Below are 20632 nucleotides of genomic sequence, written 5' to 3' on the forward strand. Positions count from 1 at the left end.
CCATTACCTCAGGCATGCTTTCTAGGTAGGTCTACTGAGGACAAATTCTCTTGCAGTTCCCTTCATCTTAGATATCTTGAAGAGAACATCCTTAAAATATCCTGAAAGATTGGGACGCCGAGGCAGGCAGACCACCTGAGATCAGGAGTTCGAGACCAGCCTGGCCAACACGGTAAAACCCTCTCTCTACTAAAAATACAAAAAAATTAGCCAGGTGTTGTGGCAGGCACCTGTAATCCTAGCTACTCGGGAGGCTGAGGCAGGAGAATTTGTACCCAGGAGGCAGAGGTTGCAGTGAGCTGAGGTCACCCCACTGCACTCCAGCCTGGGCAAGAGGAGTGAAACTCTGTCTCAAAAAAAAAATAATATCCTGAAAGATATTTTTGCTGGCTATAAAATTCAGTTGATATTTCTTTCTTTTCAGCATTTGTCAAATTCAGGGAATTTCACCACTATTATACCTTTGATTTTTTTCCAGGCCCATACTCTTCCTCTGGACATAGGTGTCCAGTGACACAGATGTTACGTCTTCTGTAATTATCTTCTTTGTTTCTAGGTCAAGGTGGAGTTTAGCTCCTGACTGGACTTTACAGATACTACCCTACCGGGAGAGTTAGATGGAAGATCACATCTCTACTAAGTCTGCTCGGCATCTGCATGGCAGGAGAGGGATGGAGGGTCAGTGCCCTGCTCAGCTCATCTGGCAGGGGCACCTGCATTTTGCTGCTGTTTCTGCTGTACTAGGGACAGGTGGACGATCAGCTCCCAGCTCAGCCCAGGGAACTTTGGCGGTGGAAGGGAAGTGCAGTGCTCCTGTTGGTGCTTGGCTGGACCAGGGCAGGTGTTGTCAAGAATGTCTTCTGTTGTGCTGTTTGCCTGGGACCTGGGCTTTGGTTGGAGCTCTCCATCAGTGCTTCCAGGATGCAGACTTCTCCAGCACCACGTCTGGAAAACAGGAGATGAAAATCCTGGGAAACCACCACCACGGTGGTCCTCCGTTCTGAGGTCCAGCTTTTCCACCTGTCAGAATCCTCCTGCATATTGCTGTACAATGTTCAGGGTGTTTCAGCTGTGGACGGGGCATGACAGGAAGAGGGATACACCATGTTGGCCAGAATTACAAGGCTCACCTTCATTTATAACTTCATTCAATCTTGATTGTGTACATTTCATGGTGGGAGGAAATCATTTTTTTTGCATATTAAAATCGATCATTTTAGTATTTATTTTTAATTGTTATATGTACCTAATAGTTGCAAGTATTTATGGGGTACATGTGATGTTCTGATACAGGCATACCATGTGTAAGGATCAAAACAGGGTCATGGGGTATCCATCACCTCAAGCCCTTATCATTTCTTTGTGTTAGAAACATTAGGAACATTCTAATTCTACTGTTTTGTTACTTGTTTTTTTTTTTTTTTTAACATTTAATGTATATTTTCTGTATATTTTATATTTTAGCATTTTAAAATTAAAGTATTTAAAATGCTAAAATATGAAATATATTATTTTTAACGACAGTCGCCTTACTGTGCCACCTATCACTAGACCTTCTTCACTGTGTCCATCTGTATTTTTCTACATGTTAACCACGCCCACTTTACCCCCCCCTCCCCGCCACCCTTCCCAGCCCCACCATTCTACTCCCTCTTTCCATGAGTTCAATTTCGGGGGAAGAAATATTCAAGGTCATAGAATTAAATCCTCTCATTTAATAAATGCAAAACAGAATCATCATGCAGAATCGCAAAGGTAGCAGACATTATCAAACTGCCATTGTAAGGCCGGATGTAAATATAAAATTGAAGAACCAGGATTTAAAAACTAAAAGTATCTTTCGAACAGCAGTAGTAATGGTAGTAATAATAGCAAATAAATGTTTTCTTTTTGGTATTTACCCACGGTTCCACCTAAAGTGACATTCCATTTCCCATGCATGACAAGAAAAGGCCAGGAAATAAAGGAGAAGAAGGAGCTGGTGTCAGGTAAAAGGGACCCCACACGCCCATGTGGGCATTCCTGTTGGAAGGCTGGGCACCTCTCACAAATCATTTCATCTTTCTGGGGCACCATTTCCTAATCTTCAAAACGGAAATGATGAAACCTTATCTAACTGCCATACAGGCTTATGTGGTATTTTTTCTTCCTTTAAGGGTGCTAATGAGCTACTTTGTATGACAGCAATAGGAAAAACTATAAAGTTGTGCACAAGAAAAAGTATAAAACCGGCTATTTATAATGGAAGATAACAATAAGAGCATGCATTAGTGTTCAAACAGCACATGTGGTAAACCACTGAGGAGGTTCACAAGTATAAAATCTTTCTCTACCTCAGATAATTCAAAGTAGAAACCCTCTGACCTTAGACTGTTATTTTACCAAGCACACACACAAACACACACAGAGAGACCTGCTTTTTAGCCTGAAGCCACAGTCTAAAGGAAAGCATGCTTACATAAGTCCACCAGCACTGAAAAATGGCCTCTGTGAAACTCCTCAATAATCCAGCCAAGTGTGATGCTATTTTTAGGTTTCAGGGGAAATGAATTGTTCAGATGAAAGCATTACTCCCTCATTCTACCCAAGTACCATATTACTTAACGGTCAAACAATTTTTAAGGCACCAACTGAGTAGTGTATTTCTATTACTTGGCAGATGGGAAGCAAGAACTGAATACTGTTATTGCGACTCTTTCTGAAAAGTAATTTGTCAGAGGTAATGTCCTTTCCACTCACCGGCAGCACACCCGGTTTCTTGTACGTGCTGAAGTCACTGGGGTGGTGACGCAGGGGGAGGCTGAGGGCTGCAGTGACCCTGCCCGGCTCGTCACGACCACTGGCTGCACGACGTGAAGCAGTTCAGACGCTGCGGGTGAGCGTGGAAGGATACGACACGGTCTCTGCGAGCCACAGAGAGCCTGACTGTCGTTATGTTTATCGTGAATCATCAGTGCGTGTCCAATGCAGGCCAGGGCAGGAACCAGGAAGGCCATCTAGTGCCTCTTCAGGGATTCCTATGCCACCTACAAAACTCAGGACATCTATGGGACTGGAGGCCACCGGGCGAGGTGGTTCACGCCTGTAATCCCAGCACTTTGGGAAGCTGAGGCGCGCAGATCACCTGAGGTCAGGAGTTTGAGACCAGCCTGGCTAACACGGTGAAACCCTGTTTCTACTAAAAACACAAATACAAAATACAAATACGAGTCCGCCTGCCTTAAAGCAGGAAAGGTTTGTGCAGAAGCAGTGTTCCATGGTCCTAAACACATTTAGACAGCCAAAGTAGCCCTCAAAGGGAAGACGTGTCAGGAAGAAGGAATATGAAGCCAGTCACTTCACAGCCCAGACGGCGTCGAGCAAGAAGGATCAGGGCTCTCTATCTCCACTGCAGCCACCTCTAGATAGGAACACTCATCTCTGCCTTCTTGCAGCGAGGCAAGATGTCCTGCATCTCCTCTGAAAATGACCTCAGCCAGCACAAGAAACGGTGCCCACCCCAGGGCACACCAATTGCAGGGGTCACGTACTTATCGTGTGAAAATAACAGGACAGGGAGTGACTGAGGGCACGCCACTCCATGACACGTGAATATCACCTCACTTTGGCCCCGAAAGCATCCCCTGTTATTTACTGTCTCCACTCCACGGTGAAGGAAAACAGAAGGTCACGCTGCAGGTTTCACAGCTGTGTTAGGGCAGCACGGCCGTGGCTCCAGCCAAAGTCTCCAAGGCCAGAGCCCAAGGAGTGAACCACCAAGCACTGGAGCCCCCAGGACTTGTGGGGACCACAGGTGTTGGCAGTGAAATTTCCCTACTTGTAGGAGGATCTGGGGGTGACACAGTCCAGGACATTTTCACCCGCCCTCTTTCATCTCAACTGCTCTGGCTAATGGGGCTGCCGGACGGAGCGTACCAGAGGAACCAGTTCAGGATGGTGAACTCCTGATGTGAGACACAGTTCCACCTGGAGCTAGTGCTGGCTGTTTTTTTGTTTTTTGAGACAGAGTCCCACTCTCTCGCCCCCAGGCTGGGATGAAGTGGTACAATCTCGGCTCACTGCAACTCTGCCTCCCAGGTTCAAGCAATTCTGCCTCAGCCTCCCAAGTAGCTGGGATTATAGGCACACACCACCATGCCCTGCTAATTTTTCTATTTTTAGTAGAGACCGGGTTTCACTATATTGGCCAGGCTGATCTCGAACTCCTGACCTTGTGATCCGCCTGCCTCAGCCTCCCAAAGTGCTGGGATTACAGGCGTGAGCCACCGTGCCCAGCTGTGCTGGCTGTTTAAAAATGCATCAGACCCCTACAAAAGGTGTGGTTTCATCAGGTTTACTTTAAATTCTTAATATGTTCTCTTTGGTATTAAAAGGTGACCTCCACTAATTATTGAGTTGAAACAGTCTAATGGTAATTCCTTATGTGACTGCCAGTATCAGCGTTACTAGGGCACTTGTTAGAAATGCACATTCTTGGGCCTCATCCCAGACCAGTTTATTCAGAAACTCTGGGGGTGGGATGCAGCCAGCTGTGTGGAAACAAGCCTCCATGTGGCTCAGAGGCATGCTTCAGCACGAGAACCCTGGGTCCGGCAAATCCCGTAGGAAGGGGGAGTCCAGATGCAGGCTCAGAGCAGCAGGCCAAGGATGTGCATTTGATGCACTGTAGTTAGGCTGGCCAGAGAAATGAAACGATCACAGTGAGGTCTGAGAAAGGTAATTCCAGAAATGGGAACAAGATTCCCTGTGTAACAGTGCTTTTAGGAGCACAGTAGTCAGAGTCCCAGCTTTGCTCCCTCCTTATCATGCAGGCCTTTCTCCATGAACCTCGGTTATTTTCCCTGTAGAAAGGGAACAGTAACAGGACCTATCTCACAGGTTTCTTTGCAAGCAAGGAAATAAGGAATATGCCTCCTCAAAATGAATGCAATTTACTTACTTAGCAAAGTGAGTTGGAATCAAGATATTTTAAGGTAAATAGTGTTAGCTATTTTGGTGTCTAATGCACTGTTGAAAATATGAAAATAGTATTTGATGCTACGATTGGCAGAAAGCAAATATTCTATGACCACCATTTGTGTAAGCTCTTACTGCATGAGGCTGGGAATGCCTGCAGCCCCTGCTTGGGGCTGATGGGAGAGAAGTGGCTCGGTCACACCGAGGCTCACTCTCCTCAGAACCCTCAGCCTCACACATACAGTTTTCCCTATACCTTGGATGCTGTTTATGTTCTTTTTTTTTCTTTTCATTTATTGGCGTGTCAGCTCTTGCTAAGTGCATCTAAAACTCCTTCCTTTCTATCTTTTCTTTAGAAAGTTATTTGATCAGTGCTGGTGAAGAACTAACGTGAACTTGACAAAATATACAGCTAAAATTAAATCATATGTAAACAGAGTTCCCGAGTCAAGGGCAGTAAATTGTACGACCAAAACATCTGAGGAAGTGAGCGACAAAACCTCTCTATGCAAAACCGAACATATCAGGCCCTCAGAGTATCAAGCCCCATGCTCCCTAAGGTTGCAGGCGACTATGATTTAACAGGCGTATACATTTAGAAGAATGCGTGGGTGATTGATTCATAAATGAACATATTCCCTGCAGAGTACCCTTGGGTGAAAAGCAAGGCTAAGGAGATTAATCAAGCCATGTTGAACAAAATGAGGATGACTATGGAGCCAGACAGCTACTGCACCTGCCCCTCCGAGACAGCGGCGGGGAAGTCCTGGTGTCAAACTCTCTGATTCGCCACAGTAAGGCTCCCTGCTCCTCCATTCACAGCCCAAGTCTGTCTGTCTGTCTGTTTCCCTCTTCCTGTTCTGACTCCTTTCTTGATTTATCTCTTTTCCCACCTCCCAACTCCCTGGTGTATATATGCTCTGTGACCCCCAAAGAATCCTGCCCCTTCCTTGCCACAGGAATTTTATCTCTTTAGTTTCAATAATGTCCTTCCTACTTAGGGAAGTATCTCCAAAATGTAGACAGCTTGGATTCATTCCTGGCTGCATGTTCGCCGAGTGTGTGGCATCCCGAAGCCGCATTTTCCTCATCTGCTTATTGGGGATTATGCTGGTATCTTCCTCCTTGATGTCCTGTGAGCAGTGAATCATGTAATCTGCTTAAAGCACCTAGCACGTTGTCTGCCATGGGGAAAATGTTCAACATGTTAATATTATCATTTCGCTTCTTTAATGACTGACAGTTCACGCCACAACCCGCTTTTCCCTCCGAGAAGGCAGTGGCCTGTAATGCTGTGATGCTCGCGTCACTCGCCTCTTCCACAACTCTCCCCCACCCACCTCCCACTTTAACTTGCACTCCCTCAGTAGTCCTCCTCTTCTGACGTAAGAATGTCCCTCTCTTTGATCTCTTCTCTTTTGCCAACTTAAACCCTGGCCCGAGACATCCTTCCTGTTCCTGCTGTCTCTCCTTTGCCAACTTTTCTCTCCTTTCCGTCTTCCACAACCACCATTACCCGCTTCTTCTAAGAGCTCCGAGAGGTCCCACGATTCTCATTTTGACCCTGACCCTTTCTCTCCTTTGGGTCAAATTAACCTTTCCAGTGAGTCCCTTTTTCAGGTTTGGGTGCCGCTGCCCTCTTGGCATTCTCCTGATGCCACGCACGGCACCTGCAGGATGTGTGTCTAAATCCAGCGCCACTTCCAGAGAGACTCTGTCCATCCTCCGATTCACCCCTCATGCTGTGCAGGAGGTCACAGTCATGGGGCACAGGAGAAAGAAGGGACCTGCTTGAGGCCACACAGCTGACTACAGGTGTGAAGCTCATTACAGAATAGAAAGACCCCTGGTTTTTTTTTAATTGAAAGGAAGACAGTGGACGGAAGCAACTTTACATTTAGTTTTGCAATCCAGTATGTTAATACAGTTTGTACGTTACATTTGGAAGGTAGGTGAGGTGAAGTTTACACTTTCATAACTGTATTACTGTAGCCTCCAGCTCCCTTCACAAGAAATCCTAGGTCAGATGCATATAAGTTTGAAGTACTTCCAAATGATATTTAAACTGAGTCTATGTAGGTGGACTTCTGCAAGCTTATCATAAAACTTAGTTTTCAAATCTCCAACCTAATACAACCTTAGTCTTCAATGCCTAATATTTCTAACAAGGTTTTATTTAGAGTCAAAAGATTAAACTTGTGTTGATTTTCCACATACAGATTTGAGAAAATGCTATTGACCCACCTAAACTTCTAAGTTGACCTTGAAAACTTCTTCCAAAGCATATAGAAAAAGCAAAGTGAGCTAATTATGCCAGCAAATGCAAGTGATAAGCAATTTCCATTTGCCAGCCCTGAAGCCTGCAACATCGATGCTTTGTAGTCGCTATCGGTGCCGCGGGACGTTAAGAGAAGCTCCGGTAAAACCTCCCTGTATGCTTTGGTGCAATGGGGGATGATCCAAGCTGCTGCCCAGGACCCTAGGGAAGGACTCATCTGCTCTTGTTTCAGCCTTACTGGATATGATGTAACAGGCACTTTACACACAGCCAGTGCCGGGTATAAATAGACAACATCTGCATGAACAAACAGCCAAAAGAAGGCTCGGTCAGGAACGACCATCCCAGCTGGCGCGGAGGCGCGCACCTGCAGTCCCGGCTACGCGGGAGGCTGGGGGTGGAGGCCGGGGGTGGAGGCCGGGGGTGCGGCGAGCCTTGGTCACTCCAGGCTGCGCGACAGCGCGAGACCCGTCTCCAGACAAACGCATAAAACAATGGCTGTTGGCACTTTTAAAAGAACCGTGAAGAGACGACTTCGCCTCCCTCGTGCACTGGGCGCGTCCGGCCGCGGCGGGGGTGCCTTAGCTGGGGCGCCCCGAGCGCAGCTTCCCGGGCCGGGGCCTGCGGGGCGGAGCGCAGAGACAGGGGCGCACCCACGCGGGGGCGGCTGGAGAGAGGGAGGGAGGGAGGCGGCGGAACGTCCCGGGCGCTGCAGGTGGACACGGAGCTGCGGGAAAAGAAACGGAGGCGGGAACAGGCCGGGACGCGGCCCGCAGCAGCAGGTGCAGGGCAGGGCGCGGCGGCCACGCCAGCTCCGGGAGGTGGCAGGTGCGGGTCTGGCTGCGGAAGGACGCGGGAGGCTGGGCCCAGAACCGGCTGCCGAGGTGCGGCTTCAGAGCCCGGCCTGGGAAGGGAGAGGGAGGAGAAGACGCGCCGAGGCCCTCACCGGGGTGGACCCCGGCTGGGCTTTCCACACCCCGGCTGCAGCTTTTCCAATAAATACTGACACAGGAAAATTACAGCTGAGATTTAGGAGGACGATACTATCGACACAGAGAAAATTATGAAGGGTGACTGTACTCTGAGCAATTTGATGCGATTCGTAGACACAAGACACAAGCTACAAGCTGGAAAAACTTTAAAACTTTTCCTATGTCACGTTTTTTCTCTCTTCTAAGCCCTTGCCTTTTCCAAAGGCCATTCATAGCTTAACATCCTTATCACACAGCTGCTCTGTGAGATACTTATTTTTTAAATTGTTTCATTTTATTTTTTTTATTTTTTTTTTCAGAGAAACGTCGCGCTCAGGCTGAAATACAGTGACACAATCATGGCGTCCACCTCCTGGGCTCAAGCGACCCTCCTGCCTCAGCTTCCCAAGTAGCTGGGATCACAGGTGTGCACCACCATGCCTGGCTAATGAGGGATAAGCCTTAGATCACTTAAAGAAGTAAGAAATACTGTGGTGTATAAAGAAACAACAATGAAAGTCTCCCGACATCATGCCAACCACGAAAAGAAATAAGGCCGTTTATTTCCAAAAATGTCCTCAGAACAGAATCCGAATAACTCGTCACCTTCCTTTCAGGTTCTTGATTGATTTTAATTTTCTCCCACAATAAAATAAATTAGGAGAAATTTCCATCACTAAGTGATTTGAAATAAACAGAATTCATTATGCTACTCTAGTATCTTGCAAATTTGTAGCAAACTCCAAATTCATTTTTCAAATACGTCTAAGAAGTGCCAAACATGGCCTGCTGTACCACAGCCGTACCGGAAGGACAAGACAACCAGCTCAGGCTGGAGCAGGGACATATTCCTCCAAGTTCCCAAATGAAACCAGTATCACTAAAAACAGAATCTCCAGGTGAGGGCTTCCGGTTTCAAGAGTGCTTTAATCATTCATCAAGAGACCAACGGAATCTGTAATAGAGTTGTGTGGTTTATAAATGCCGGGGGTGCTTTATGGATGAGTTGTATTAAAGAATTACAAATTTCTCATTTGATTAGTTTGGGTAGGCTTTCCTGCTAGAATCTCAGACTGATTTTATTGTGCTTCATCAATTTTATGGTTGACATGTTTTCAATTTACTTTGTACTGTTAAGAAACTGAAATGAGTTTTGGAAGTGCATAGTCAACCCTTTCCTCCCCTCCCCAGTGCCACAGGGACCAGGTGGTCAGGGCTCTGAGCCTGCTGACCGGAATTCTGTTTTCTCTCCTCCTCACTGTCTCAAAGAGCTTGAGCTCATTTAATCCCAAGGAAAAAGTTGCTTATCATTTTCACATCTATAAGTTTGCTAATTAGGTTTGATATATGTCAACACACGGTTTCACAAAGAAACAAATCATACCTAGAAAAATCTAGAATAATTGCCCTGTATCCTGCTTCTTTTTTCCTAATGTTTTTCTCTTTTCCTATAGTTTTCTTTTCCCTCCCTCCATTTCTTTGGGTGCTTAGAACTTTACCAACGGTTGGAAGGTCCAGAACCTGCCTTAGTGACATAGGGTTATTTTGAGCTGAAGACATTTGAGAATCATGAAATGCAGGAAGAAGCTTTCTCTAAATTCTCACTTTTGCCTACAAAGAGGCCCCTAAAGCCCATCTCCAGGCGTTTCATAACCAGGGAAAATTGATCCTTCTTGCAGGAGGGCAGAGGAGAAGTCAGCAGCACACCCAGACATTGCCACAAGCCACCGCATGTCCCGTCTGTCCTCCTAAGGTCCACTTATCATTCCTAAAAATCATCTGCTCTTCTGTAAGTGGTGTTATTTCCTGTCTCTCCCCTATGAAGGTTGGCATAAGCTCTCAAATCTCATCTCTCCTTTACGTACTCATTTCTTTCCATGATGCCCCGATGCACATAAAACTAAGAAGTGATAAATGTGTAGGCCTTGTCTTCTGTTCACCTGTCTGATGTCGCTTTCATTCACAGCCCTCCACCCCCAGCCCCTGAACCTAAGAGGGTGGAGAAAAAATTTTTTCTTCCCTACACTGTCCAATACCATTGATTCCTTTTCTTGGCATAATTCTCCATGTACACACACAAATTAAAGTTTTAATGAAGGGAAAGGCTGTGGGCCTCAAACATCACGATCAGATCCAATGCACAATGTTTATAAGGACAGGTGAAAAACTTGTGATGGAGGAAGAATGATAAAATGCTATTAAAGAGAGAAAAACACCAAGAGAAAGGAGACAGAGAAAGAAAATGTAGTTCCTGTTAAATAACGGCTTATTTCATGGAGTCTTACAATTTCATAAAAAAAGTATCAGTGCATGTCATATTTTCATTTCTAAAGCCAATGCACATAATGGAAAAACCTGCATTTTAAGCAAAACTCAGAGTATATCATAATGGAGCTACAAATTGACCTCCTATCATGTTTTCCTGCGGCCACTCTTGCTGGGACTGAATTCCAAACAAGCTGGGCACAGCAAGTGGGCATTTCTTAAAACTCAAGTAATTTCTCAAACTCAACATTAATTCTGCTAGAAAAAGTTCCAATTCTAACTTCCTTCCTTCCTTCCTTCCTTTCTTCTTTCCTCGAGGGTGGATGCAGATGACTTGGTAACAAAGCTTATTTTAACACGTTGTTGTAAACCACAGACGAGTGAGTAGCTGAGTTCAGACTTCAGCCCAAACACTTTCTCCACACTCTCTCTGGGAAGTGAGTTCCTGTGGCTACTGCATTATCTCTGTTACCTTCAGGACAGTGTCAGCAGCTATACCTGGTCACCTAAAATTTTGCTTCATCCCCTAAGGCACATGGAGTATAGTAAGATACAACAGTAACCTCAAAATCCTGGTCATATAACAACACTCATGATAGGAATTACTCTTCCATTCTTAGACATGGAGCAAAGACCCTATCCAGGATGCCCGTGGAAGCAGTGACTGTGGAAACCACCAGAAGTGCCCTCATTCAGAGCAAGTCACACAGCTATGTACATTGCAACAAGACACAGGTCCCAGGCAGGAGGGGGAGGCCAGCCCAAACGCCACTCCTCACAGCAAATGCCCAGCACACGTAAATCTAGAAATTCACCAGAGTGTTAAAGACTTTGTCCAGAGATTTTATTCTTGGGATGGAATAGAGTTAGAATGTGACAGTTAATTAATGACCCATTATAGGGAAAACTCCACATTAAAGCAGATTTCTGTTTCTATTTATATCTTTTACCTTAGCAGTATCGTTATGTAAGTCCTCTCTTAAAGACACATACACCTAACACTGTCCATCTATAAAACGTGTTACCTGGCAGCAAATTAATACATTCAATCAACCAGTTATTCACTTTTCTTTTTTTTTTTAATTTCCTGAGATGGTGTTTTAGAAGCTATGGGAAGAGCTGGCAGGGTGCGGTGACTCACTTGTAATTCCAGCACTTTGGAAGCCGAGGCGGTCAGGTCACCTGAGGTCAGGAGTTCGAGACCAGCTTGGCCAATATGGTGAAACACTGTCTTTACTAAAAATACAAAATTAGCCGGGCATGGTGGCAGGTGCCTGTTATACCAACTTCTCGGGAGGCTGAGGCAGAAGAAGCATTTGAACCCGGGAGGTGGAGGTTGCAGTGAGCAGTACAGGGTGCAGTGAGCCGAGACTGCACCACTGCAGTCCAGCCTGGGCACTCCTCTTTCCTGAGAGGAAAGAGGGGAGGGGAGGGGAGGGGAGGAGAAGGGAGGGGAGGAGAGGGGAGGGGAAGGGAGGAGAGGGAAGGGGGGAGAGGGAAGGGGGGAGAGGGAAGGGGGGAGAGGGAAGGGGGGAGAAGGAGGGAGGAAGGGAGGAAGTCTGAGGAGAGCAGAGAGGAATGTAAGACATTGGACTCGCAGCACTGAATTCCAGAAAAAGATAACAAACAAATCCATACACATTTAATGTAATGAGGGAGAATAATAAGGTATATGAAGAAGAACAGAGCCATGAGCAGTGATGGGCAGTGATGTGAGAAGGCCTCTCTGGGGAATGACTTTGAGCAGAGACCTGAGGGCAAGTGCCCAAATGCAGACCTGAAATCGTGAAGTTAGAACGAGGAAGAGTGACTGCAAAATTATGGGAAAGGATTTCAACAGATGATCACCAGTTCTGAGAAGCACAAGGCTCACAGGACCAACATGACACTCCTGCATAAACGGAGGGGATGGCTTGATTTTAGATGCACTGTTTTCTCTTTGAGGTCCAGGGAATAACATATCCATTAAAACCAAGGTGCCAAAAGAGTTAACCTAATATAATCCAAGCATCTGCCTTCCTTCTGCCTGAGAAGGTAGGATCAAACTGATCAAGCTAGCAGGCCTTCCTATGAAATAATTACTTGTGCTTTCAAAAGTCTCAGGAGTGGGCCGGGCGCGGTGGCTCAAGCCTGTAATCCCAGCACTTTGGGAGGCCGAGGCGGGTGGATCACAAGGTCAAGAGATCGAGACCATCCTGGTCAACACGGTGAAACCCCGTCTCTACTAAAACTACAAAAAACTTAGCTGGGCATGGTGGCGCGTGTCTGTAGTCCCAGCTACTCAGGAGGCTGAGGCAGGGGAATTGCCTGAACTCAGGAGGCGGAGGTTGCGGTGAGCCGAGATCGCGCCATTGCACTCCAGCCTGGGTAACAAAAACGAAACACCGCCTCAAAAAAAAAAAAAAAAAAAAAAAAAAAAAAAAAAAAGTCTCAGGAGTCCCTGGGTCTCTTAATGAGGAACTGAATATTAAATCACACTCGAGAACCCAGGGTCCAGTTGAGATTGTGCAGCTGATTTCTCATAGCACTGGTATTTCTTTTTCTACATGTTCTGAACAACAACAAGATATGTTAAAGATCTTTTGCAGCTTATAAAACCAAAGATTTGATTTGGAATCAGTGCCCTGTTCGACTCGAGTAGAGCACTGGCTCCAAAGAGGGAGTTCCACCAGCTTCTGTTCACTTTACTTCCACCCTCAGGCCCTTCCAAGAGGACCTAACTCAACCAGAAACCAGGTTAACGACTGGAAGACTCTGAACGCCTGCCACATTGTGTGTGTGTGTGTGTGTGTGTGTGTGTGTGTGTGTGTGTGTGTGTGTGTGTGTGTGTGTGTGTGTCAGGAGTAGAGATTAGCAGTGTCAAAATTTACTCCTGACATTTGTTCAAGAATAAGGTGGACTTTGTTCAGGACCACTGAGCTAAGTCTAGGGGCCACTGCAGTGTGTCCGGCAGGTGGAGAGGAAGGTCGGGCTCACTTCCCAATAAAACAAGGAAAAGTGGGAACTTATAGCACAAGAGTAGAGTGTGTTTATGTTGGAGGTAGGGGAGGTCAGTCAACAGAAAAATGACTAGGAGGTAACCTCAAGAGTAAGGGAGGCTCCTGTCTAAACTGACCTAACCTTGCTTTTGCTGAAGACAGGCCACAGTGATCAGACATCACCTGGCAGATGGTAAATGAGGAATCTGAACAGATATTGAGGGCAATCAGGTATCCAGGGTTGGGGGTTCTGGTCCAAATGACTTTGCAGGGTTCTTGCTAGAAGTTTGCAATGCAGAGATGAACACTGATACCCAAAGGTCAGGCCCCGATTGAGAAGTGAGTTCAGAAAGGCCTGATTAGAGTTTGGTCAAGGAGAGACCCTTTGTCATCAGGCCTTATGCAGAACGCAAGTGTCCTTAAGAAAGGAATTGAGCTAATTAATTACAGTGCTCAAGGAGTCACCACTAGACTCTCAATTCTTTGCTCCCATAAGCACAGAGTACACCTTTCAAAGCATCCGAGTTGTTAAGCAATGAATTCTTCAGCACCTGCTCACCACTATTTATTTTGTTTCAACGGACTTCTCTTTGTGACTAGTAATTGATTAAGTTACACAAAATCAAATTTCTGCAGCTCCCTCAGGTTTTTTCCCCTTCTCTTTTCATTTCTGACTGTGGTCCTGCCAAGCCCCTGGGGGTGGAAGGCTGGCTCAGGGCATCATCCATCAACCTGTGAGATGAGAGTGGACCAACACAGAGTGGATGGGCTCCCAGACACCAAACAGAACCTGGTAGGACTGAAGCCACCACTTGGGAAAATCACAGAGACTCAAGGCACCACACTTGTGTGTGTACATACAGACACACACACACACACACACGTGCAAAGGGGCAGAACTGCCATTCCTTTGTAAGTGTTCAATTTCTTATCAGAAATGGGTCTTAGGCTGGGTGCAGTCGCTCACCCCTGTAATCCCAGCACTTTGGGAGGCTGAGGCGGGTGAATCACCTGAGGTAGGGAGTTCGAGAACAGCCTGACCAATGTGGAGAAACCCCGTCTGTACTAAAAATACAAAATTAGCCGGGCGTGATGGCGCATGCCATGAGCCCAGGAGGTGGAGGTTGCGGTGAGCTGTGATCACGCCACTGCACTCCCACCTGAGCAACAAGAGCGAGACTCTGTCTCAAAAAAACAAACAAATAATAAAAAAAAAAAACTTAGTGAACTATTCTACCTTGCTTAGATTTCAGTTTCTTAGGCATACGTACACTCCTAAATTCTACGTATGGCTTAAACACCTCCATCAGGCTTAAAATAGATCAGCATTAAAAAAATCCTGTTAATTCCATCGTTTACATTACACTCCCCCACTAACAGACCGAAGCATGAATGGTGTTAATCAAATAGTACTTTCAAGATAAAATGATTAAGATTTCCGCATGATACCAGATATATATATTTTCTTTCTATGAAAAATTTTTTTAATTTATATAGTGACTTTGGTTAAACATCTCTTTTAGGAATAATGTTAACTAGAGAAGTGGCTCATGCCTGCTCATTTTCGGCTTGTCTTTTGGGAGAACTGGGTATGACAGGACTGGGCCTGTACTGGGAAGAACTCTTCCCTGACTGAAAGGGTCGCACGTGGAACAGCATGGATCAGTTGGATCCCAGCTGCCTCTTTTGACCTCTGTTACTTTTCTTCTTTGGCCTCATCTGAAACATCTAAAATTTAAATCCTTTAGAACAAAAATGGCAGGACTGAAAACAGTTGTGATTTCAGAGACAGGAATGCTGTTCTACCCCCCAGAATGTTTCCTGCTAGGTGAAAGGTGACCCAAATCCCCCGTTAGACGCATTTCCCTTCACTGCTTTCAAACATGGATGGTTTAAACGCAAATATCCATAGAGGAGATCATACAAATCCTGTTCATTCGTTTGCAGTGATAACTTAGTCCTCTCACTCACAGGCATCTCAGAGGCTGCGTTTGTCACGGCCTTTCCTAAAAGCTGGTTTTGGAGGAGAGAAAATACAGGAAGCCATAGGCTCTGGCCTCCTCCCGGCCACCCTCCCCATCGGGGAGGCACCACGTGTGCACTTCACAGAATTCTAGGGCTCAAGCTTGAGGAAAATGCCACCCACCCAATTTCTGGGGATCCAGAAGAAGGACACAAAGGTAGAGCAGCCTTCCTTATGCATTCCAAGAAAAGGAAAAGAAAGACAATTTACAGCAGAGAGAATCAAAATTACAGCACTCCATTGTGATATGGAGGACCAGATTTTTTTTTTAACTCTCTTTGCTCTTCTTGCTCTTTTACCCTGAAGCTGACTCACGAAACTGCTTTAATATTTAGTAGTTTGGCTCCTGTTTTGTTCATAGCTAAGGACTACCCTGAAGTTCCCATAAGAATTCGTAAATCAGGGAAATAAAACTGTCCTCCCAATTTGACCCAGAGATCAGCACACAGGAGGGCAACGAGGGCCTCAAAACACATGAAGCAGCCTCCATTCCATCTGTGAAGGAGAGGCTGGGGATTTAGTTTCCAGTTAGGCAATGGGGTCCAGCTTTATGTAAAACTATGCTGCGTGAGCATTTTAACAATTTGACTAGCGCCAGTAACAAACCCAAGAAAACAGAGTGGTGTCACACCAAAGAAAGGGAAGCCCAAAACCAGAGTGAGAGCAGAACCACGTGGCAGCTGGGACAGGACTGTCTCCAGATGGACCCGCTCAATCCTTTGTGATTTTTGTCTTCACCAACCACAGCCGCACCCTCGTTATGACCTGGCCTCTCAGGAGGCTGAGTGCAGGAAGCGAATGAGCTGGCCGTCCGGACTGCTATGCTTAGGCTCCTGACAATTTCTTACTCTAAATTAAATGGTTCACATTCTCGTGCCTCCTTCACGCTCCCGGCAATGTTGTTTTCCTGGCCTTAAGCAAGCAGGGTGTTGCCCACGCACCTGACGGCAGCCTGCGGGCAAAATGCTGGCAACAGCCTGTCCAGGTCCCTGGCTCTCCCATGCTTCTCTGGGAATCTTATTGTACGAGCGAGCACAAGAAAGAGGGAAAGAGAAAGCCAGAGGGAGAAAGAGAGCAACACAGGGAGACAGAAAGTGAGACTGAGAGAGGCAAGGGGAGGGGGAGAGAGAGACAGAGACGAAGAATGAGAGGGAAGGCCACAGCAACGGAAAGAGCAGCAGCAAGAGGGATTCTAAAGGAAGTGTGGGTGGATCGGCCCGAGATGACGTGGCGCCCCAGCCACCCATGAAGGCGACTTCTGAAGGGCAGCCAGGTACACACGGGGAAGCTGCTGTCCTGGAGCCCAGGCTGCTGCGGGCAAAAAGGCAGCTGGGGGCCAGGGCTCCTCTGTCCCAGATGAAAGTGCACCTCACTGAGGCCGGGTTCAGTTCCAGAACCAGAGGAACCCCGTGATTGTCACTGTTAATAGGAACCTATGAAATGTTAGTGTGAGTTTCTACGGAGAATGAGGCAAACCTCAACTACAGTACGGAGACATACTGGGCGAGCTCAAGGGACACTGTTTTCTGCGGACCCCCACAGGGCAGGGTCGCTCTAGGCAGGTCTCTAGGAATAGGAGGCCTGGGGCCTGCAGAAACACCTCCAGCATCCACCCCACTTGGCACGCACATGTTCTCCATCGTTGGTGATGAAACCAGCACTTCCATCGTACCTATGGGACGTGAGGTGTAGGTTGTTGTCTTAGCTGAATGTGTAAAATCAAAATAAAAACATTAAGTCTTTTTATGGGACGGTCCCCCGTCCTCTGGTACTTCCTTCTCAGCCCCTCACTCACTGAGCCACGTGGCTACGGTGTCCACTGAGATCCGTTTCTGACCTCCTCAGGGTGAGCACAGGCTGGCATCAACCTTTCTAAAATATCCTCCCGGAATGTTCAGAACAAAACAGTGAGAATCACACTCACCTGCTCTTGAGAAGTCACACGTACATACTAGCATTTCGCTCTGATCCCGCCACACGCGCTCCTCTATGATGTGGTGTCCATTACACATTCACATACAAACCCAGATATTTATCCCCACCTCACCCACCTCCCATTTTCAAGGTCAGGTTGACTGTTTGTTTTGGAAAGGAAATCATTTTTGATGATCACAACATTTTAAGTTAAATAATGTCTAATAGAGTAGAGTAGAGAATATTAGAACCACCCAGCACCAGAAACAGTTCCCTCCACAAAAGCCCAGAGCCAATCTCACTGCTTCCAGAAAGCTTCGGGAAGAATCAGGCTGCTCCAGTGAGCAGGGCAGGCTGCTCTTCCCTGGGTCAGACAAAAAGCTACATCCTGAGGCTGAGACCCACTGGACCCACAGCATAAATCTAACTCCTGGCTCCCTGAGGCACTTGTCCGTCATATGTGGAGAGAGTTATCCCTGATCTGTGGCCAGCTTATTCTACAGGTTGCCTTTCTTAGCAGCTTCCCTCTCTTTCTTTCATAACCTGGTGTGGTAGTTAATTTCATGTGTCATTGATTTTGTTGGGTAGGCTGTAGCACCCAGATGTTTGCTGAAACACGAGTCTAGACGTTGCTGTGGAGCCACATGTCCAACGGGATTCACAGTTAAATCAACAGACTGTGAGTGGGGCACATTCCCCTCCACGATGAAGGGGAGCCTTGTCCAATCAGCTGAAGGTCCTGAAGAAGGCCGAGGTCCTCCCAGGAGGAAGACTGCCTGAGGCCAGAGCTGCAGCAGCAGCTGTCTCCTGGGTCTCTAGCCTGCCGGCCTGCCCAGCAGATTTCAGAACTGCCCGCCTTCCCAATTGTGTGAGCCAACTCCTCAAACCAAATATGGCTCTGCATACGTCCTATAGGTAGTCTTTCCTGCAGGGGGCTGACAGGTGGTTTTCAGGTACTTTACCATCTGGCTCCCTTCCTAACACTGCTAGCAAAGTGAATCCCCACCTTGGAAGACCCAGCCCCTAGCCCTCCCTTGCCCACACTGTATATCCTACACCATGGGTGCCCTACGGCCTTGTTATGAAATGGACTTTCTCGCTGTAACAAATTCTATTGTAGTCAAAAATGACATATGGGAACACTGTTCAGTAGGCCTCATGGCATAGGGGATGCTTGCCTTTGAGAGTAAAAATTCCCAAACTTGTTCTTCTCTTCATTTACCACATGATTAAAAGCAAAGGCGTGGCAGTCAGATTGACCGCGGCGTCAACCATTTACAAGGCAGCTAACCTTTGTTAGCTCCTGATCTACAGGATTGGATATGAGAAATGAAAGTAGGCATGAGCATTACGAGCAACATCATCACTGAGAGATAGACTGCTTTAAACGGTGGCAGAAGTGGGTGGAGAATGCAGCATCCTCCCTTTGTGAGGCCCCATACAGGGTCTGTCATCAAACTTAGGTCCAGGAGCACCACATTCTTCTTGAATAACTATCCTGTGTCCTTTATGCTGCTTGCTTGAAAAAGGGAAGCAAACCTCTGTCCTTCTTGCAATTGTGGCAGCAATGAATGCCCGCATTTTTTTAAGACTAACCCTCCTCATGGCTTTATATTACTTTGTTCTAATTCTTTTCCTTTAGGCCTGATTTCAAATATCTTCCTTTTAAAAATCGTACTGCTCATTATGTATTTTGGAGCTGCCTTCAGTCTTTTGGATGTAACACAAAATAAACAAACCAACCAACCAGCGGCATTTCTAATATTAGAAATGGATGCAATCATCCTGGATTCCTTCCTCATTTCATTCAGAACTTAGACTCAAAATGAGTTAAGGTGAAGGGATGATATATTTGCCTTCCATTTCCTTCCTCGGGGAAAAAAAAAATCAATGCAAACTTTTAAATGCCTATTACTTTCCCTCAAAATCAGATTATTAAAAACATAAATAATATCCAACCTGATACTCTGCCCCCCAGTATGGGAAAGAGGAAGCTGCCAGAACCCAGAAGCTGCCCCTGACCATGATGTGGTCCGCTCATGTGTGTCCGTGATAAGGGATGCAAAGTCAGAACACTCAGAAACGTCCCTTTGTCCATCCTCCAATGGGCTGTGGATCACTGTCCATCTCTACATTTTTAAGAATTGAGACAATTTTCCATGTTACAAAACAGAAACCATACGTTTATGTTGGTTCTAATCAATGCCAGGTATCCCCAGGCCTTGCAACTTGGAAATGCATTTTTGGTGACGTAAAAGAATGGCCAGGTGCAGTGGCTCATGCCTATAATCCAGCACTTCAGAAGGCCAAGGTGGCGGAAGAGCTTGAGGACAGGAGTTTGATGCCAGCCTGGGAAACACAGCAAGATCCTGACCTTACAAAAAAATTGTTTTAAATAAAAATTAGCCAGGCATGGTGGCACATGCCTCTAGTCCCAGCTACTTGGGCAGTGGAGGTGGGAGGTGGGCGGATCACGAGGTCAGGAGTTTGAGACCAGCCTGACCAACATGGTGAAACCCTGTCTCTACTGAAAAAATACAAAAATTAGCCAGGCATGGTGGTGCCTGCCTGTAGTTCCAGCTACTCAGGAGGCTGAGGCAGGAGAATTGCTTCAATATTCAATATATATATTGATATTGAATATATCAATTCAATATATCAGCCAATATTGTGCCACTGCATTCCAGCCTGGGCGACAGAGCAAGACTCCGCTTAAAAAAAGAAAAGAAAAGAAAAGAAATAATGATGGATTTGTACCAACTCAGGGACCACACTCCCTCATGCCTGGAGGCTAGCAACATTACACAATGAGGTAGGAGGACTTGAGGCTCTGAAAAGACATCCCCTACCCTCCATGCACTGGGAGCATTGCCCCTCAGTTCAAGGCCATCACTGCCCTGCAAATATACCCATCAGCCTCCCAGAACACTTGGCAAGCTGGGGGCACAGCCAGCCAGCCAGCCTACAGCCCGAAGAGCGGCTGATCTCACAGTGCCAGGAGCTCATGCAGCTGTGGCCTGAATGGCTGTTGGCCACCAGAGAGTGCTGCCTGCAACTGCCCCCAGCAGTGGGCTCGCTGGGTTCTAGGAACAAACCCAGCAAAGGTTTGGGAATGAGGGCCTGCACTCGGCCTCTGCTTCAACAGACTGCCCACCCCAGTGAGGTGAGAGCTGCTTATAAAAAATTCTTGCATCCATAATGCTGCCAGCTGCCAGTGTTGGATGCTGGTGTCATACAGACTCTAAAC

At 46.6% G+C, this 20632-nt stretch overlaps 1 protein-coding gene and 1 long non-coding RNA gene across 4 annotated transcripts in view; both read right to left on the reverse strand.

Moving 5' to 3' along the window:
* The window catches only part of GABRB3 (gamma-aminobutyric acid type A receptor subunit beta3), a 342036-nt gene that overhangs the window by 101015 nt on the left and 220389 nt on the right, over nt 1-20632 (reverse strand). The window lies entirely within an intron of this gene.
* LOC116537693 lies at nt 5031-19915 on the reverse strand. The gene is made up of 3 exons (XR_004263262.1): nt 19903-19915; nt 17244-17249; nt 5031-6453 (listed from the first exon to the last, which is right to left on the reverse strand). It is a non-coding gene; the product is annotated as an uncharacterized LOC116537693 (long non-coding RNA).

The sequence above is a fragment of the Sapajus apella genome, unplaced genomic scaffold, assembly GCF_009761245.1.
Source record: "Sapajus apella isolate SASKATOON/1434 unplaced genomic scaffold, GSC_monkey_1.0 scaffold113, whole genome shotgun sequence".
Lineage (NCBI taxonomy): Eukaryota > Metazoa > Chordata > Mammalia > Primates > Cebidae > Sapajus > Sapajus apella.